Here is a 22,607-nt window from a genome sequence, read left to right on the forward strand (position 1 = left end):
TCTATGCAGATTGCAAAATGCAGAATGTGGTCTATTTTAGGTTTTGTAAATATTGCTATGTTTTTTATATTGGGAAGACAAGTAGATACCTTAAAGATAGAATCCTGGAACATATTAGGGGTATTGTAAAAAATAAGGAAACTAGTGTACTGGCTAAGCATGTACAAGAAAAAGGGATGTACCATGTTTTTAACTTTTTTGTATTAGAGATGTTATCAGAAAGCTTCAGAGGTGGAGATATTAAGAACAGGACAGAGGAGGTTGAACAGAAGTGGATTATGAAACTGCATACTGATAAACCCCCTGGAATTAATGGTAAGGTATCACTTAAACCTTTTTTGAAAGCCAGACCATTGAAACATTAAAATTATGTAGCAAATGTTTTTTGTATTACTATGTATTTATGCATTTTACAAATAGTTTGTACATTTTTTAAATATGTTTAGCTTTTAAGTAATTAAAGTTTTTAGATAAACACACATTCTAATTTAGTTAGTACATTCTCCACTGTGATAGGCTGTCTTTTAATTTAAATTTAGATGTTCAGTAGTATGATTTAAGTCTGAAGACACAATCAGTTTGGATCGTGAAAACGCTAACCTCTCATTAAATTTTGTTTGTTTTCTTCCTTCAGTCATGGTTTGTTCGTTATTTTGTTATTGTTCACTTTGAGGTGAATACCAAGCGTTTTACCCAGTATCTGTGCCTTTTTCATTACACATACTTTGTGTGGATTATAGTGCTGGGACATGGCTGAAGGATATGGAGCAGAGCTTGACTTTAGTCAAGGAAGGAATGCAATGCCACAGCACCGCCCAAGCCATTTTAGTCGACTGTTATTTATTGAGAATAATCCCTTGATGGAGAATCCAGTATTTCCAGATACTAGTATGGCTGCAATAGACCAGGAAACACACTCTAAATTCTGGGAAAGATTTAGAATTTTTGAAAATAAACTGTACAAATTTAAGAGGCTTCAGTGGCAAAGATTCCATTTAGTAGCATAACTTAAATAGAAGATAGTCCCGAGGGGACTAAGGGTGTTTACTATGCCGACCTATGGAGATATGTATCCCAATCTTCTGCAGAAATGGCAGCAACTAAATCTGCAGCTTAGCTATGATTATATACACCTACTGATAGAATATTTTCTACCACAAAAGAGAGAAATCAGTAGTGAGCTAGAGGTGCTACAGAATGAATTGTGTTCTAACTTTTCGACTGATGTTACAGGAAGCAAGCTTGATGATCTCCATGAAAGTGTTTTGAACTATGAAAAATAGGGTTGCCACCTTTTCAAATGCCCAAAGTGGGACATTCTTGGTACAAATGGCAGATTTTGCAGGCCAAAACATACCCACGGCCAGTACAAAGGACAGAACTTCACTTTTTTGCCTAATTAAAAGCTTATTCTTGTAGCATTTTAGTTGCTTATTCTGTTTCATATAACATTTAGGTGTTTCAGATACAGAATTACTGTTTTATGCAACTATTACATAAAATATAGGAAATAATTTTGTCCTAAAATCTCAAGGCATTTGCCATTTTTACAATTTTTTTGCAGGACACAACTGACAAAAGAGGGACTGTCCCTCGCAAAGTGGAACAGGTGGTAACCCTAATGAAAAAAGGCTGCAGAACACCAAGCTTAAAAAACTACAAAGAGACTTGAATGATTTCCAGCACAGAGAAGACTTTTCCTGGCCCAGGCAGTCCAATTTGGTATGCAAGCAATGTCAAGAAGCCCCTCCTAATTTAGATGAAGTGAACTCACAAGCAGTGATGCCCCTTATGCCTAACCAAGAGATGGAAATTTCTACACATGTGATTCAAGAGACAGGAAATTCGATAACTCCCCGTGTATCCCAGAAGTCAAAGGAAAGTAAAAGACCTTTGGGAGACAGTTTAGTAGCTAACAATGCCAAAAACAGTCGAAGTAATGAAGCAGTTTCTTTTCCATTAGTTCCCCAACAAACTGCAGAGACTTCAGTTCTACCTTTTGTACTGAAAAATGCATTACCAATCAGTGAGAGATCGAAGAGCAGAGGGAGGAGAGGGAGAACTCATCAAACACAAGAAGGAGATATATGCCAGAACCGAATAACTCACAGCAAGAATCAATAAACCTGGTAATTAATCTTTCCTCTTTTCAATTAACAGAAGCACAGTCTTCACTGTTGAATAAAGGACTTTCCTTCATTCCTGCGCAAAAGACAGTAATGGTAGATTTGTTGACAGAACTAAAACTTTTTGGCAGGAATTTAACCTTAAAAACCATGTTTAAGGACAATGAAGCTGGGAATGATTAGTGTTTTAAAAGACTCAGCACATTTGTACCTAAGATGCATCCCATGGTAGAGGCATATGTTACTGTATGTGAGAAGCAAATTAGCGAAACTTTTTTAGAAAATAGACCAGCAATGTTTTATGATTTAAATAGAGATGAATCTGAAGCTCTCTCACAACTAAAAGCAATGAAGTCCATCGAGATTAGACCAGCTGATAAAGGGGGAGGCATTGTTATTATGGACAAAATGTTTTATGTGTAACAGATGTTTGATCTTCTGAATGACAGAGAAACATACCTACAAATCTGTAAAACTATGGTTAGAGGTGTAATTGATAACATTTCTGTGCTAATTTTTGATTTATTTGTGTCCTGTCAAATTACGGAGGAACTTTTTAAATATCTTTATGTTGATAATCCGGTAGTTCCTATTATATATGGACTACCAAAAGTACACAAATATCTGGCGTTACCCCCAATGAGACCTATAGACCTATTGTCTCAAGTAGAGGCTGGGCAACTGAGGCTATATCCATTTTTGTAGAGAAGAGCTTGCACCCCGTTTTGGAAACTTGAGGTACTATATTAAGAGACACTATGACATTTCTTGGCTTACTTTATGCTGAAATAAAAGAGCTGAATAATGACTTTCATTTTGTCACGATGGACATAGTATCTTTCTTTACAGTAAAACCTAACGGATGGGGCTTTGAGAATGTACATGAATTGCTATGTACTAAAAAAGTTTTTACTTCTGCTAAAACTAACCTGATATGTAACCTACTTGAGATTATTTTGGAGAACAATGTGTTCATGTTTAATGAGATGTGCTATTTGCAAAAGGTTGGCGTGGCTATGAGCATGGCTTGTGCCAATAGCTACACCAACCTAGCATTGCTACAATGGGAACACAATACTCTACTCCAAGGTAATGATTTTAGTGATGCAATTTTATGGTATGTACGTTTTGTAGATGACACCTTCTTCTTATGGGAAGTACATTAGAAAGAGTAGAACAATTTATTGATTACCTTCATATGTCTACCAACTTCCTGCTGTTCACTTATAAGTACTCTAATGAGAGATGTAAAAGTTAGTAAGATACAATCTGGGGGGAATAACTTCAGACCTGTACAGAAAACCTAGCAGAAAGAATTGCATCCTACATAAATCAAGTATGCACCCTAGACATGTGAGTAAGAATGTTCTCAAGGGGCAGTTCCTGAGAATGAGCAGGATACATAATACAGATGACGGGTCAAATGCAGCAGTCTCTACATTGAGGAAATATTTCATGGATAGGGGCTATAATCAAACTGAGATAAATTAAAGTGTCAGTCATATGTATGAAGTATGTAATCGTAGTGGATACCCTATTTTCCCATTCAGCAGAAGGAAGCCCTAGTAATTCTAGGGCTAATAATGATAGAATTAGATTTCCAGTATCATACTCCAGTGATATTGTTATTTTGTAACATTTTTGAAAAAAAAAACTGGAATATATTAACTTCAGTAACTGAATTAGACAGTGTAATTGATACCACCTTTCACATTTATTAATAGAAAGTCACTTAAGATGCAGCTTTGTTATAAGTCCTCATGAAAGACCAGCAGGAAATGCTCTAACAGAGTAGGCACCTTGCTCTGCAGAAATTGTACAGCCTGTAAGTACATATATTCAGGCTCTTCTTTTTCACACATAAGTCAGAAATTTAAAGTTGCAGCTGACTTTTATGCAGATTATAAAATGCAGAATGTGGTCTATTTTAGTTTTTGTAAATATTGCAATGCTTTCTATATCATGAAGACAAATAGATGCCTTAAAGACAGAATCCTGGAACATATGAGGGACATGGTAAAAAATAAGAAAACTAGTGAACTGGCTAAGCATGTACAAGAAAAATGGATGCACCATGTTTTTAACTTTTTTGTATTAGAGATTTTATCAGAAAGCTTGACAGGTGGAGATATTAAGAACAGGACAGAGGAGATTGAACACAAGTGGCTTATGAAACTGCAGGCTGATAACCCCCCTGGAATTAATGGTATGGTATCACTTAAACATTTTTTGAAAGCTAGACCATTGAAACATTAAAATTATGTAGCAAATGTTTTTTGTACTACTATGTATTATGTAAACATTTTACCAATAGTTTGTACATTTTTTAAATGTCTTTAGCTTTTAAGTAATTAAAGTTTTTAGATAAATGCACTTTCTAATTTAGTTAGTACATTCTCCACTGTGATAGGCTTTTAATTTAAATTTGGCTGTTCAGTAGTATGATTTAAGTCTGAAGAATCTATCAGTTTGGATCGTGAAAGCACTAACTTCTCATGAAATTTTGTTTGCTTTCTTCCTTCAATCATGATTTGTTCATTATTTTGTTATTTTTCGCTTTGAGGTGAATACCGAGCATTTTTCCCAGTATCTGTGCCTTTTTCATTATGTCCCTGAAACATGTCTACAGATTTAACATAGAACATTCCATTTTAAGGTATTGTCAATCATGTATTCCTGTGAAATGCCCAGACAAGCATGCCTGTTTCATCAGTACACTTCTAACTAATGTATACAGATAAAAGTGTACCCTTTGTTAATCAATACTTATATTATCTATAACTATTAAACAGTTTTTCTTAATTATATTTCAGCATATGCAGTATGTGGCTGACAAAAAGTAAGCATACCTTCTTAAGTTTGGTAATCTTCTGTGCTGCTATATTTGAAAGTAATAGCCTCTTTTTTTTTTGTTCTCCACATAAAAAAGTCTCCTCACCTTCATTTCCCTAGCTACATGGTTGCCTTTTTATGGTGTAGATTCAGGGCCTGATGAAGATCCAAATCAGGTGTGAAGTCGGTAGAATTGCTGAATCCCAAATACTTAGCTCCATGTAGCAAATGCAAAAATAGTGCAGGAATTCCTTCAGTGTTTGTTTTTAATGGATTGCAGCTGTGAATGATTACTGGTAGGAAGAAGGAAAACACAATAGCAATGCAGATTTCCCTACATCCAGTGAGTGTGTCAGGTGAGACTTACAACGTGTTAGATGTACTTATTTCAATGTTGGAAATGTAAGTAAGCAGAGCACAATTCACAGGTTCTGTTCATTAACATCCAAACTCCCCTTCATTTGTTGGCAAAGGCATATTATATTATTGCCATTTAATATCCTCACATATTTAAGAACAATGATATAAAATGGCTTACAGACTGCATGTCTCAGATTATTGGTCAGATAAGAGAAGAAGGAGCAACAAACACAGAGAGGTAAGGCAGGGCTTCATATTTGCAAGCAGTACTCATAACTGTTTGTGTGATCATTCAGTGCACTACATCCAAAATTAATAAATGTACACATAACTCTTATAAGGTTTTATAGTACTGTAGATGATGTTGCAGTTGGTTCTATGCAGAATGATTTCAATTCCTTGCTGCAAAGGTATTTGTGTGGCTAGGAGGGATAAGACACCCTTACTGTGCTCTGAAGGTTCATTGGAGTGAGAGTTCAAATCCAGACCTATGTAGAAATATCTTCTTTGTACTAACATTTTGTAGTGTGTATGTCATAGATTGCTTTTCCTCATTTCAACTACTTTTCCCTTTTTTTTGAGGGGGGAGTGTTTATGTGATGCATGGCTTACCACAAACAAGGGAAACAGAGAAAATGAATGTTAGGTTTGGCTGTACTTATCTCGTTTGCACAAAGCGCTGCAGTGCACAAACTCAGACTAGTGACCCACCCAGGAAGCAGACAGAACACCTGTAGAACAACTGCAAACAGGGCATCTGTAAAAGGGCAAAAATAATACATTGTTATAGTTTCTGTTTTCCATTGTGCAATAATGCTTACCGGTATTGCATGACAGTTAGCAAGGTTCCCCAACAGCTGCAGCCACTGAACACCTGCAGACAGGACTTAGACAGCCAATTACTGAAACCGGATACATTCAATTAATTCGGTTGGGCACTGCTCAAACACACTAAATTGCATTGTGCAGCAGTTAACACAGGGAACTTAAAAATAATCTACCCCATTTTAACACCTATAATCTGGTCAGAAAATAGAATCACACACAACACACATAAGTAGCTGAAAAAGCAATGGATCCCTTCACTTTTTGGCATCTCTGTTTGCGTGTTTGTGTGGAGTTTGGCATCATGCAGCATACAATGTACTATGCCAACACACATCAACACATGTACTATAAAGAATTAATGTCATTGCATTATCACTATTTATTTACAAATATTAAATACACCTGGATTTGAACACAGTGCCATCTGGGCAAAAAAAGAAGACATTCAATACATTTACACCTGCTGCCACCACGTCTGTTAAGTAGCAGGAGTGTTTCATAGACTCAGTACTAACTTTCATACTTTAACATTGCAGCTCACATTTGGGCTGTCCTTATCTATGCAGAAACAGTTAAAGTAATGGATATATGTATCTTGCATGCACACTTTGTCAACCATTGCACAAACCTGCTTGCTTGCTGTGCTATAGAAAACCACATATTATTATGTATTAGTGCTTTTTGCTCTCCATTTCCTGTTTATGACATGAAAACACAATGCCAATATTTAAAATACAGCCATGTGTTGCCTCCCCCAAGCACTGTAACCCTGGTGTCTCATTACTTTTTTGCACATATATCAACTACACTACATAATTTAATTATCAAATGTTGTGTGATATACAATGCACATCAATCTAGTAAAATGCAGGGCTAGAAATATTGACCCGTAAGTGTAAACAACCTTATCTGCAAAACATGGAAGGAATTATCAAGGACCTTATTCACAGGGACATGGATGACTTTCAGTATACTTGACCTGACCCATTTTGCTTTAGTCAAGGAGAGATCTTGCTTATTAAATCTATTGGACTTTTTTGATAATGACTGTGATGGTGTGAGGTAGTGCCAGCTATGCCAGAAAGAGTTGGGCAGTACACGTGTAACATATGCCAGCATAGCTAGCTGAAGCTTTGTAAAGAAATGTATGTCATTTGTATAACAAACTGATTTATACAGATATTTGTGTTTCATTTGTAAAGCTGCTTGTATTAAAATGTATCAACAGTGCGTCCTACTGGACAGAAAAGAAATATACATTTATATCAGACTGTACTGTTGGAACTAAGGAAATGTATATATGTTAACAGATGATGCTAGAAGGCAAGGGGTTAAGCTCAGCTCAGCTTACTTTAAAAAAATAGCCAGAAATTAAATGATTTGGTTTTGACCATAAATATTTTATCTCACAGGCCTTAATGCAGCCAAAGATGCAATGTCTGGTAAAGGTTTGGGTTCCTATTGTCCTTATTGGTGTGCTAATTGCTACCCTGGGATGCCAGAAAATGGCTGGTTTGTCTCTGTTTTACAATCTCAAGACACCTTAGCAAATTCCTAGGTGTGCATTGTGACACATCTGGGCTATATCCTAGTTCAGCTTCTAGTCAGGGGGTAGTGTGGGAACTACAGACCGAGTCAGGTGACCAGATGTGATGTCATTCTATAGTTAGCACTGAAATTGTATTTAGATATTAGTGCGAGATGTGATAGTGATACTCCACACTCTCTTATTGAAACTGACAACAAAGACACACATCTACTTCATCTTTCCTTGCTTTTGTAAGTAACTTAACTTCTTCTTCCGTCTTTTCCTGGTTAGCGGTCACCACAGCGGATCACCTGTCCACTCATGATTTGCAGTGAAGTTTTATGGTGTCAAGTTGCCAGCCCAGCACTCAACCTTCCACAGAAGGCACACACATGCATGCACTCATTCCTAGGGCCAATTTAGAGTGTCCAATTCACCTACAGCATGTGTTTTGAATGTGGGAGGAAACCAGAGGAAACCCACGCGACCACAGGGAGGACATGCAGACTCCGCACAGAAGGCACCCCAGCTGAGGATTGAACCAGAGAACCTCTTGCTGTGAGTTGGCAATGCTAACCACTGCACCACCACGGCCACCCCTTTGTGAGTAACTTAATTAGGGAAGAGTAATTCTTCAGTTAATTAGGAAATATAGTGAGTTTAGTTAAATACTGTTTTTCTGAATCTGCCTAAGTCTTTCCATCTGTGTTATTTTTTATATTTCCTATGAAATGAAACTCTATCATTTATAGTAAATAGATATTCAGTGTGTTCATGTTTCTATTGCATTATTTATTATTAAATATATCTATACCTTTCATTGTGGCTGGTATTTTAGAAAAAATAGTTTAACCTTTGAGAGTAATTCCATTTATTTGGTGACACTATGGCTTCATGCTCCAGAAAGTCTTGCCATTTGGCCAAATATTACCATTTTTATAAATATTAATTTTACTAAGATGAATTGGGTACCCTGGTAATAGACTAGAAGTAGCTGGCTGGTCACAGTGAATTTACCTTATAGGCTTGTTGGAGGTGGCAGAGGTGGAAAATCTGTGCCAGCTTTTCCCAGGTGTGTGTGTGTGTGTGTGTGTGTGTGTGTGTGTGTGTGTGTGTGTGTGTGTGTGTGTGTGTGTGAAAATCAAATCTCAAAGAGTCTGTGTGTCAGCTACTTGGAATAGGGGCACAGAGCACTGGTTTCTGCAGAGATAAAGGTGGAGTCTTATCTGGAGCCTGGAGAGGATGACCCAGCCCCAGGTCTGGAGTGTGGTCCCTGTGTGCTCTTAAGGGAAATTGTGCTTGGTGTAGAGAGCTGCATCTGAAAATACTGTATGTATCCATTTGTGTTCTAAGTGAACATTCCCCACCAGTGTCAGTGATGTGGATTTAGGCTCTTTAATTACTGGCCCAGAGGAGAGGCATCACAATGACCCCAAAGGCCTGGATGAGGGATAACAGGGGATACAACCTATGCTGATTTATCCAAGGCCTTTGATACTATCCCTCACTCCAGTATCATGGAGAAATCACCACTCTGGGGATTAACCCATACATTACTAGATGAATAGCCAACTGGCTCACCAACGGCACACTCACTGTCAAAGTTAGTGACTGCACCTCCACCTCTAGACCACTTACAAGTGAAATACCCCAAGTGTTTGTATTGGGCCCACAACTGTTAGGAAACTATTTCTCTGAAGTCCAGGCAATAGTACATGGCCTGTGGCTTACCAAGTTTGCAGATGACTTTCAACTGGCCACATTCATATAGAGTCCACCAACAATGTTAACATATTACAAAAAGAGCTGACACAGACAAATGATTGCTGCCAAACTCATGGAGTGAACCTTAATGCAGAAAATGCTGCATTGTCCCATTTGGCAATGAACTACCCCTGCTAATTATGAAATACATAGCACCTCTTTAAGCTCAAACTCAGTGCTGTGAGACTTGACAGTAATCTACACTTCAATCACTATGTGTCCATAGTGTTGAGAAACACATTCTACATTTGGCACCTCATAAATAAGGGTATCACATCCAAAACTAGGGGGGTGGTCATAGCTCCACTATCCTCGACCCTTATCAGACCACTAATTGAGTACAATGCTCCCTTCTGTCCATACCTCATCAGACATCTGCAATAACTGGAGAAAATAGGTTTGTGATCAGGAGAATCCAGGGCCTCTAAAACACGACATACATGGAAAGAAAGACCTGTTACTGTACTCAGTATTATGCAGGCTGCTGAGAGGTGACCTATGCCTGGCCTAAAGAGCAGTCTCAGACCCTGCCCTACAGGAAGTTATGGATTTCTGCAAATAAAATGAGAGAAGAATAACATGCTCCAGCAACCTCAACCTCACCTGTGACATAAACAGAACATACTTGGAATACAGCTATATCTCCCAGCAATTACCACTCCTCTGTAATGCTCCCATTGCTTGTGAGGAAGAGTTCCTCAATGACCCTATTCAATCACAACCTTGACAACTGGATGGGTGATTGCAAATTCACAACTGGGGTGGTACCTATGTCCCTCATGGACAGGGGCTGTCAGTTCTGATTACAAAACTGCTCTTCTAACAATGACCATCTAACTATGTGGAAAATTACCTATATCTCAGGTCCATTGATCAGGTCTGTATAACAAGGCTGTCTGCTAGGTCCTTTCCTGTCCATTATTTAGTGACAGATATCAAAGATGACATACACATGCTGTGTCAAAACAGCTGTCTGAAGGACTACAGATTGCGGGATCTCATTGACTCCAGCTATGATATTAGTATAATACAGACAGTATCAACACACATCAAAAATTGCTGCCACAGCCCTTACAACACCTGCAATGACAATGAAAACAGGGGGGGATTTGTTACATTATGAAAACAAACACACAACTCAAGTATAATATAGACATCACAACCTATAATCAGACCAATAGGTATGAGACATGCGTTCTTGTGTAGATAGTAAGTGGAACGTCCACCAACATGTAGTCACAGTGGTGACTACTCCCTTGTATGTAACACAACTACTGAGTATGTGAAAGACATCCACATCAGAGGCCATGCTATCTCCATATTTCCCAGCCTTCAGTACACCAATAATTGAGTACAATGCACCCTTCTTCATGTACCTCTCTACACATCTTCCAGTGATGTATTACTGAAGTCTACCACCTTTGTCACAGTGAGCTGTCACACATCTTATTGGCCATACCTAGTTATTCTTTTTGTGGCATAAACATTACTGTCTAATGGTGTGGAATCTCCATCAAGTTGTTACACAAGATGCATGTGTGCTACCTGTTCTGGTGATGCACACAGTACATGCATAGCTGTTTGACAACATTAATGGCATAGGTAACATTAATGACAGTGTGGATTGTGCCATATATATGTATATATATATCTATATATACATATAAATATATATATATATATATATATATATATATATATATATATATATATATATATATATATATATATATATATATAGCATGCACACCAGTCAAGTAGTCTGAATTGAGTTATGGTGCCAGGATAGTATGCATAATTACCCTCATAGTGTGTAGACATGTCATAGTAGATGTCCTTACATTCACCTACTGCAGTATTCATAACTTATGGGATTCCCTGCCATGAAGCTCATCATCCGGCCAGTCTAACTAGTCTGAACATTGTTTTTAACTGTCTGTCTGTTTGCCTCTGTCCATTTTTTGCTGTGTATTTTTTTTTCTGTTTGTTGGAATTCTGGTGATTACTCCTGTTTGCTGAAGTTCTCAGCATTACAGATAAGTACCCATTTGAGGTTTTTGTTCTTTTTTTGCTTTTTGTGCTGTTTGGGGGGGGGGGGGTTAATGTCTTCCAAGAAGGTTAAATGCTAGTATGGGAGACAGATTCTGCATAAAGACCACCATGGTAAGTGCCTTTTTTACCTAGGAGCTTCTCATGACCATATATCTTGTTCAAATTGTCAGGCATTTCTCCTGAAAATCCTTCATAGTAGGCTTTCTTCCCTTTCATTGTATCTTGAGAACCAGCATCTTAAGCTTTTTGCTAAAGATACTATGGCAGGAACTTCCTGTCTCCAGAGTCAGCCATCAGGGAAGAAGAAGGTGAAAAAAGTAAGACTGGAATCTTCCATTGTCCAGCCTCTGTTGGTAGTTTCTCCTGAGGTTATTACAAACCCAGAGACACATCTGGTTGTGTTGTTAGATTCCTCCTCCATGTCCAGGTTGGAGGCTGGTGAAGATCTGGCAGGCAGCACATCTGACAAGGCTTTGCAGGCGTCCATTTTGGACATTCTGTGAGAACCACACTTGAGTGTTTCTGAGGGGTCAGTTTCTTCTTAGGGAAGAAGTTCCTGCTATGGTTGTGGAATGCCGTGCTGAGTCAGGGCCTTCTCAGTTTTCTAGAACAGGCGTCCCATTTAAAAAGAAAGGGAATACTAAACATATTTCTTCTCCTTCTAGAGATCCACAAAGTGAGTGGTAGGCCTTTACTCAGGTGTAATTTAATGCTTTACTATCATTAAGACCTCCCCAAGGGGTTTCAGTTCCTGATCCTTCTTGGTCCTGTTCTTCATGTAAAAGGCCCAGGGTATTGAATTCTTTTGAGGAAGAGATGGATTTTGATGAAAAATCCCTTACTTATTCTACCCATATTCCTTCTCCTTCAGACTATGGGTGCCCAGGTTTCTGATATACATAAGGGATACTATGAGTTACTGCAGATGGAATCTCCGAAACCAGCAGCTATTCCTCCTGCCTTGGCTGCTTTGCTAGATGTTTTTTTCAATGCCTCTAAAGCACCTGATACTCTGCACCCTGCTCCCAAGAAGTCTGATAAGTTTTATAGGGTGCCTGACGATTGTTCTTTTTTGTTCAAATGTCCTGCTGTTACCCCTCTGTGGTGTCTGAAGCCTCTGATAAGCCATCTCATTTGCTTCCTTCATTCAAGTTACTGCCTTCTGAAAAGGACAGCATAACCATGGACAGACTGGGTAAGAAGGTTTATACTTTGGCTACCCTAGCTTTTAGGACTATTAATTATCAGACCCATATATCTAGGTATGTGTTGGGTCTTCTTTCTCAGGCCTGTCAGCTTTTTTCTAATCCTCCAGACTCTGAGAGTAAATCTTCTGTTCTTTCCTTGCTAGGGACTTCCTCTCAAGTAATTCATCATTCTAGCAAATGTAGTTATGATGCAGTGGATGCCTCTTTGAGAGTTGTTGCTTTTGTTTCAGCACTGAGGAGGTACTCTTGGATTAGGCTTCAACCGTTACCCAATGATATTAAGGCTAAATTGATGACTGCTCCTCTGGATAATAAACTTTTGTTTGGGGAAGCAGCTGCTGGTTTATTTAAGTCTCTTCAGGACAAGGGGAAGGCCTTAAAGGAGCTTAAACATGTTTTTCTTTCTCCTATGCCTAATTTTAAGATAAGCTATTCTTCTCAGCTAGCCTTTGTTTGCTGGCAGTCTCCCTCTGCTCCTGAAGGCAAAAAGGATGGTAAATGGGCTCCTCCTACTAAGGCCACTCAGACTGCAAGGATTTTAAATCCTTCCTTTCCTGACAAATCAGATGCTGTCTGACTATCCACCTGTTCCCAGCCACATTTCTCTTTCTCTTTGCTTTTCTCTTTCTCTTCCTGTTTGGCTTTGAATCACCCAGGATTCTTGGGTTCGGTCAATTATTCGTCAGGGGTACTTCATAGTGTAGATTTCCTATCCTCCTTTTATGGCCATTACTCAGCCTCCTTGGGAACAACTTCCTTTTTTCCAAGAGGTTCTTTGAAATCTCTTGTCTCAGAGTACTATTCAAGAGGTGCCTGTGTCCCAAAAGGGGAAGGGGTTTTATTCAAGAATGTTTCTAGTGCCCAAAAAAGAAGGTATGTGGAGACCAATTCTAGACCTCTCTCATCTAAACATTTTTCTGAAGGTGTCTTCCTTTCAGGTGTTGCCCCTTCAGACCCTTTTTCCTTTCTTGCTTATTCAGGACTTTCTGTGGTCTCTGGATCTCAAGGATGCTTATCTCAATATTCCAATTCATCCTGTATTCAGGAGACGTTTGTGTTTATATGTTGCTTCCTGGCATTTTCAGTTCAGTGCTTTGCCCCTTAGCCTTTCTATTGCCCCAAGGGTGTTCACCAAATGCCTCACTCTTGTGATTACTTTTTGTAAACTTCAAGGGGATCCAAATATTTCCTTACTTGGGCAACCTGCAGATTCAGGCATCCTCTCCAGTGATCCTTTTGCAAAATCTTTATTTTATCCTTTCTCTTCTTCAGATCCTGGGGTTCATGATAAACTTCAAAAAGTCTTCCCTAACTCCTTCTCAGGAGCATGTCTTTCTGGGTTGCAGGATTAAGACAGTGCCAATGCTGATATCCCTGCCTCCTTCAAAGGCCTTAACTCTCAGTTCTTACTTTCAAACTCTTCTTCTGGCCTCAATTACAGCCAGGGAGTTTCTGAAAGCTCTGGGGTTCATGGATTCCACCATTCCAATGCTCCATCTGGCCAAACACCACATAGGTTCATAGGTAGATACTAGGCTATCTGCCCTAGGGCATATATAAGCCTAGCCAGAGTGTATTTGGCTTCCGCCTCCCTATTAGATTAGCCTACTGTGCCTCTGTAAAGTAGGTCATAGAAGGTACCCTTTTAAGATTAGTTTACTGTGCCTCTGTCTAGCAGGGACACAGAAGAGATCCCAGGGGTGAATTTGCGATTTCCCATCCACGCGTCCAGATTTTGCTTGAAGAGGGTCAGCGAGGGGCTATGTCTAACATGAATTGGGATTCTATTCCAGAGTGAGGGGAGCCTCTGGGAAATGAATGTGTCCCTCCAGCATGTCCTATTTATTTTTGTGCTGAGGTTTAGGTCCCTGGAGCGTGTAGCTCTAAGGAACTTGAATTTTTTGAGGTGGAGCATGTCCATTGATTCTGGGTTTGACATGGCTTTGTACAGCAGGCATAGATCGCCTCTGAGTAGGCGGTAAGCAACTTAGTAGAGCTGGAGTTTCTTTAGTCGAGCTGCATAGGACATCTGTTTGTAGCCCATGATCCTCTTGGTGAGGTACTTTTGGGGTCTCTCCAGTTGCTGCAGGTGTCGGGTAAGGTACATCCCAAAAGGGGCATTGCATTCAATTATGGGCCTGATGAGTGATGAGTAGAGGGGCACAATGACCTCTCTTGATCTAGATGTGAACCCTTTCATGATAAGGTGGATTATATAGAAGGTCTTTCTAACCACTTTGGCAACATGATTATCAAAGGAGAGATTACTATCTACGTTGGTCCCCCAAATCTCTAATTACTTCTTCCGTACTTAACGGATTACCACCTATGTGGTAATTTGTGGGCACCTTGTTTTTCCCAAAGGGGATGACTATGCACTTTTTAGCATTTAGCTTGAGGCCGTGGCTCTGGCACCAAGCATTCGTCTCTGTGAGACCCTTTTGGAGGATGCTTGTGTCAGCTGGAGATTCGATTATGGCCCCCAGTTTGCAGTCATCTGTGAACTTTGTCAGTCATAATCCCCCCGTGTTATCCTGAACCTCAGAGAAGTATATACCGAACAAGAGAGGTCCCAGAACTGAGACCTGTGGGACGCCACTTGTAAATAGTTTGGATTCGGACATGGCACCTGCGATTCTGACCATGTGAGTTCTATCTCTGAGCCAGTTTGCAGCCCATCTTGTGATATAGGGGTTGATATTTAAGCTGGTAAGCTTATTTATGATCCAAAGAAACACTGCTGAATAGTCAAAATCACGACAAAAAGTTGAGTAAAAAAACACCTTTATCATACGACACAAAGCTTTCAGGTATAAAAACCCTTTCTCAATGATAGACAACAGGTACATTGAAAACATGCTTTTAAATACAAGCCCAACACATCACATGACCCGCAGCCAAAGTCATATGATCATAAAAAATTGCAAAATTTACAAAAATTAAATACCTTGATCCATTCTATACTTAAAAATCAAAACAACAGTGTTTTGATAAACTTAAAAAATAAAGATAATAATTACTATATAATCATTTCAGTTTAGTATGCTGTAGCTTAACTAACACAGGTTTTAAAGAAACACCTGCGTTTAGACCCGGAGCTATATCAGCTGATAATCTCACAATCCATTCATATTCTTTGTTATCCAATAAATTGCATAAATCCCCACCTCTAATAGAAACATTAACACTATCAATAACTCTAAATTTAAATGTGTATTCAGCCCCACAACTTGTGATATGTTTATTTATGATGCCTGAGTGGGGTATTGTGTTGAAGGCTTTGGCGAGGTCCAGGTAGGCTGTGTGGACTACCTTGCCCTCATCTATGACTTTGGTAACTGTTTCAAAGAAATCAACTAGGTTTAAGAGGCAAGATCTGCCCTTAACAAAGCCGAATTGGGTAGGGTCCAGTGTCTGGAGGCTCCCAATGTCTTTGTTTATGAGTTCCATGATAATACGCTCCATAGCTTTACAGACCAGACTAGTCAGGCTTATGGGGCGATAGTTTCCGGGATCCGTTGTGGCACCACCTTTGTGGCGTGGGACCACTGTAGCTGTATGCCATTCTTTGGGTACATATCCTGTAGTAAGGCTAAGTTTGAACAGTGACTTAATGTGAGGGTTCATTTCTTTTTGGAGCTCATGTAAGACACAGCCTGGGACACCGTCCAGTCCCATAGATGCTGTGTTTTTTGCTTTGGAGAGGGCAGCTTTCACCTGTGCATCTGTGATGTCAGGGAGGTTACATTCAGTTGGGATAGGCATTTGCTCCTTTGGGGGGGAAGAAGTTTGCACTGAATCTGTCTGCCAGAATGTTGGCTATGTCTGTAGGTTCGGTATATTTTGTACCGTTATGCAACAATTCAGAGCATATCTGGGAGTTTCTGCCCATGTTCCTGACATAACTAAAGAAGGCCTTGTGATTATCTTTAGTGTCTAGGGCAATTTTTCTTTCGAAGCTGGCCTTTGATGATTTTATGAGGGATCGAAGTTTCTTGCTAATACTGATCAGAAATGCCGTCCCTTTTTGGGATTTTGCTCTTTCATGTAGTAGCTTCCTCCTTCTGTTGTATAGCTTATTTATGGCTGGGGTCCACCAGACTGGTCTCCTGTTTTTGGAGGAGTGAGTCCTGGTTTTATTTGGGATAGCACGATCCATGCATTCCTGCAGGTGCTCATAGAATGCATTTGTAAAGGATTCTGCGGATTGGGCTGTATTATCCTCTAGCCCAGGGGCTTTGAAGGATTCCACCTCAGTCTTGAGAAGTACAAAGTTGGCTTTTGAGAAATTCTTTACAGTGATTTCCTTGGCTGGGGGTGGGGACAGGATATGGATGTCCAGGGAAATTTGTTTATGATCTGATCTTACCAATAAGCGGTTTACCTCTGGTGTGGAACATAGAGTCCCCATGTTGGTGATGACCAGGTCCAATATGTTGTTCTCTCTTGTGGGAGTGGTGACCAGTTGTTCCATTGCATTAGAGTTTATAAATTCAAGGAACCATTGGGTGAGGGTGTTTGGGCTTGAGTAGTTTTCCCAGTCAATGCTTGGGTAGTTGAAGTCACCCAATAACATAGTGTTTGGAGAGACCTTCATATTCTCCAGTGTTCTCAGGAATGCCAAGTGGGGTTCCTGTAAATAGGGAGGGTGTTCTGTAGCAGGCTACAAACTGAAAGGCAGTTTTGCCAGCTGTTAGTTACACATGGATGGTTTCCAATGCTTCGTGCAGTGCCACTAACCTGGAGGTGTAGGTATCTTTGATGAATATAGATACTCCCCCTCCTTTTGTGCTTCGGTCCGAGTTTTGAGGTTGAAACGCATGGTATGAGTTATAGACTGGTAGTGCTGGGGTGCTCTCAGGAGCCTTGAACCAGGTTTCTGTTACTGTACAGACATCAATTTTCTCCATACCGAGGACAGCCTCGAGTGTGTGCATCTTGAGGTTTAGACTTCTGGCATTGAGTAGCATTACCTTTAGTTTTTTTATCCTTGGGTTGTCTATGGAGGTGGGTTTGTCCTTTGAGCCTTGCCTAAAAAAGGCACTATGGGGGTGGCAAGAGCCTTGGCCAGTATACGAAAGCCTAAGGGTGACAGGTGCAAGCCATCCCTAGCGAAGCAATGTGGCTTCTCGAGCATGTCATCCCAGGCTAACAGACACTGGATCCCCTTTGAATGACACGAATACTTTAGCCAATTGTTGAAACTGATCATTTTGTCTTTATACTGTGGCATCATTCTTGGTGAGGGCAAGATGCTACTCAAGGTCAGGGTCATACCAGCCTAGGCTACATGGTCAGAGAGCTCCTCTATGTCTCTTTTCATGTAGTCCAGGGAGGTGCATCTCAGGTCATTCACACCAGCATGGACAATGACGGAGTTATACTTGTATTTGCTTTGGAGTGACCTGAGTGCTTGCATTATGTGGAGGATCCTGGCACCCGACAGGCAGCTTACAGTGACCTTCTCCTTGTTCAGTCTGGTGAGCAGGACGTCAGTGTGCCGGACAATAGAGTCCCCTATAACAAGTGTATTTGGTGTGTTGTTTGGCCTTAAGGGCTGTGACTGTGAGGCACACTGATTTTGTGAGATATGTGATTTGTGGGTATTGTTGAGGGGTGGCTGTTGCTTAGATATTTGCTTAGGAGGTCTTTGCTGTTTAGGCAGATTTTTATTTAGAGCCTCCGAGTATGTTTTTGTGTGTTTATGTGTTGGGTATGCAGATGCAATAGGTCTGTGTGAGACTGGATTTGTGGTGTGGGTGGTTACCTTTTCCTCCTGACTGACTGTGCCAGTCTTGGGTTGAGAGAGCTCTGCCTCCAGTTTGGCTGTGTAACTGCATCTCTCACATGTATTAGAGTTTGTTGGAAGGAGGAGAGGGTTGTCTGTGTACATAAGGCAATTGTAACATTGCCTCAAAATTCCCAGATTCACCAGCTGGACTGGAGAGTAAGCATGAAACTGACCCTTGGACATACCAGATTAGTGTAGGGAACTGTTTTTTTACTGATCAGATTAGGGAAGTGAACTGATTTTTCACTTGATCAGGAAGGACCAATTGGGAGCCTAATACTTATGAGAAGTCAAGGAGGGTGTAGTGCTTTAGTTAGTTAGTGTTTCCTTATAAGAGCTGAGCAAGTGCAGGGCTTTAGAAAGAGAATAGAGTGATTACTTTGAGAGTTTGAACAGTTCTAAGGGAAAAAGTGAAGAGCAGACTTTGTGGAGCCTGGAATAGTTTAAACCTGTTTAGGTGGTGCTGCCCGATGCTGCTCAGTTCGCAAAACCGCGCAAAAAGAGAGTTGTAGGGTTTTAAGAGAGAGAGAGATCAAAGAGTTTAGAATTGACCCAAAATGGCCAATAAAACTACAACTTCTAGGTAGTAACCACTCCTCCAGGGACAGGCAGGCTGTTCAGTGTTAACCACTCCCACTGTTGAATACAGAGACTTCCCTTTAGCACAAGCAAGCACTGGCCTTCTAGAAACTTCTAAACAGTTCAGAACAGCAAATCTGTAACTGAACTTTCTTAACTTTCAGAAAGTGGGAAAAAAGCAAGATTTTTTTTTCTTTTTGTTGTAGTTTAAAGGTAGCAGAGATACACAAGCAGCAAAATAATCACAACAGTGCAATAAATGACCCCACACTTGAGTGCTAGGCCAAAATCGGGCAAAATGCAGTTTTTAGAGAAAAAAACGATTTTAAATTAAGTGCAACACAGGACATGCAGTAAACAGGCTCTAGATGTGTTCCAAGTACTGTTACTGTTACAGATATAAACTTTAGCAAGCCGGAAAATGCCAAAAAATAGGCGGCAAAGCAGTAAAACTTAACAAAAATCAGAAGAAAATACTTAAAATCACAAAAGTGGCTCCTTTTCTTCTCTCAGCATTTTCTCCCCTTGGTAGGTGCTTCAGCAACAACTAGCAAGCCTGAAAAGACACCAAAACCATGAGGCAGCTGGGTTTTAAGAGAGACAGATCAAGGAGTTTAGAATTGACCCAAAATGGCCAATAAAACTACAGCTTCTAGGTAGTAACCACTCCTCCAGGGACAGGCAGGCTGTTCAGTGTTAACCACTCCCACTGGTGAACATAGAGACTTCCCTTTAGCCCAAGCAAGCACTGGCCTTCTAGAAACTTCCAAACATTTCAGAACAGCAAATCTGTAACTGAACTTTCTTAACTTTCAGAAAGTGGGAAAAAAGCAAGATTTTTTTTTTTTTTTTTTTTTTTGTAGTTTAAAGGTAGCAGAGATACACAAGCAGCAAAATAATCACAACAGTGCAATAAATGACCCCACACTTGAGTGCTAGGCCAAAATCAGGTAAAATGCAGTTTTTAGAGAAAAAAACGATTTTAAATTAAGTGCAACTCAGGACATGCAGTAAACAGGTTCTAGATGTGTTCCAAGTACTGTTACTGTTACAGATATAAACTTTAGCAAGCCGGAAAATGCCAAAAAATAGGCGGCAAAGCAGTAAAACTTAACAAAAATCAGAAGAAAATACTTAAAATCACAAAAGTGGCTCCTTTTCTTCTCTCAGCGTTTTCTCCCTTTGGTAGGTGCTTCAGCAACAACTAGCAAGCCTGAAAAGACACCAAAACCATGAGGCAGCCGGGTTTTAAGAGAGACAGATCAAGGAGTTTAGAATTGACCCAAAATGGCCAATAAAACTACAGCTTCTAGGTAGTAACCACTCCTCCAGGGACAGGCAGGCTGTTCAGTGTTAACCACTCCCACTGGTGAACACAGAGACTTCCCTTTAGCCCAAGCAAGCACTGGCCTTCTAGAAACTTCCAAACAGTTCAGAACAGCAAATCTGTAACTGAACTTTCTTAACTTTCAGAAAGTGGGAAAAAAGCAAGATTTTTTTTTTTTTTTTTTTTTTTTGTAGTTTAAAGGTAGCAGAGATATACAAGCAGCAAAATAATCACAACAGTGCAATAAATGACCGCCCACTTGAGTGCTTGGCTAAAATCAGGTAAAATGCAGTTTTTAGAGAAAAAGACAATTTTAAATTAAGTGCAACTCAGGACATGCAGTAAACAGGCTCTAGATGTGTTCAAAGTACTGTTATTGTTACAGATATAAACTTTAGCAAGCCGGAAAATGCCAAAAAATAGGCAGCAAAGCAGTAAAACTTAACAAAAAATCAGAAGAAAATACTTAAAATCACAAAAGTGGCTCCTTTTCTTCTCTCAGCGTTTTCTCCCCTTGGTAGGTGCTTCAGCAACAACTAGCAAGCCTGAAAAGACACCAAAACCATGAGGCAGCCGGGTTTTAAGAGAGACAGATCAAGGAGTTTAGAATTGACCCAAAATGGCCAATAAAACTACAGCTTCTAGGTAGTAACCACTCCTCCAGGGACAGGCAGGCTGTTCAGTGTTAACCACTCCCACTGGTGAACACAGAGACTTCCCTTTAGCCCAAGCAAGCACTGGCCTTCTAGAAACTTCCAAACAGTTCAGAACAGCAAATCTGTAACTGAACTTTCTTAACTTTCAGAAAGTGGGAAAAAGCAAGATTTTTTTTTTTTTCTTTTTGTTGTAGTTTAAAGGTAGCAGAGATACACAAGCAGCAAAATAATCACAACAGTGCAATAAATGACCCCACACTTGAGTGCTAGGCCAAAATCTGGTAAAATGCAGTTTTTAGAGAAAAAAACGATTTTAAATTAAGTGCAACACAGGAAATGCAGTAAACAGGCTCTAGATGTGTCCCAAGTACTGTTACTATTACAGATATAAACTTTAGCAAGCCGGAAAATGCCAAAAAATAGGTGACAAAGCAGTAAAACTTAACAAAAAATCAGAAGAAAATTCTTAAAATCACAAAAGTGGCTCCTTTTCTTCTCTCAGCGTTTTCTCCCCTTGGTAGGTGCTTCAGAAACAACTAGCAAGCCTGATGACTTTCCAGTGGTTTCTGAAGTTGGTGTGGCTTCAACATGCACATCCTCTAGACTTTACAGTTCTCTTGTCCCTTATCTCAAGAAGGAACTTCTGTGGTGTATTCAGCAGTTGTTTTTGAATCCAGGGCTCCCTTTTCATCCTCCTCTTTCCTCTCAGGCTGTGTTCACAGACACTTCAGATGTGGAATAGGGAGCAATGTTTGGCTCCCTGAAGGTGCAAATGGTGTGGTCATCTCGTCAGCAGAAGGAGAATATCAACATCAAATAGATGTGAGCTCTTATGCTGGATCCTAAGGCCTTTCATCTTATTTTTCTATGGGGCCTCTCAAAGTATTCACAGACAATACCACAGTTATGTGGTGTATCAACAGACAGGGAAAAAGATTTTACTGTCTTTGCTAGCTGGCATTTCTGGTGTGGGTTCTGGCTGTCAAGGATCAAGTGACTCTTCAGGCAGTTTATATTCCTTCAGATCAGAACATTGTGGCAGACACTCTGACCAAGTCCTACACTCAATCGCCTGAATGAATGCTTCACAAGGATGTCTTTCTGGATATTATTCAACAGTGGGGTACTACTCAAGTTGATCTCTTTGTCTCCCCTCTGAACAGAACTTCCTCTGTTTTGTGCCAAAGTCCCAGGTTCTCTGGTATGAAAGGTAGATGCCCTCTCATTTTCTTGGAAGGGGATGTTTCTTTATGCATTCAGACCCCGTCCTCTCATTCAGAGAGTCATATTCAAGATTCAACAGGATGCTCCCAAAATCTTATTGGTGACTCCCTTTTGGCCACGACAGCACTGGTTCCCTCTACTTCTGCATCTATCCAAGGGCAATCATCACAAGTTACCTCAAAAGGGAAATCTACTCACACAAGACAAGGGGCCTCTCATCCATCCCCACCTGTCCACACTTCAACTAACACTGTTGGTAATTGGGTTTTGATTGCTCATAGACGCCTTTTTTTTCTGAGGATGTACTGCATGTCCTTCAAGGTGGCCAGGAA

The sequence above is a fragment of the Protopterus annectens genome, chromosome 3.part1 (genome assembly GCF_019279795.1).
Source record: "Protopterus annectens isolate FY-2018-M chromosome 3.part1, PAN1.0, whole genome shotgun sequence".
Classification (NCBI taxonomy): Eukaryota; Metazoa; Chordata; order Ceratodontiformes; family Protopteridae; genus Protopterus; species Protopterus annectens.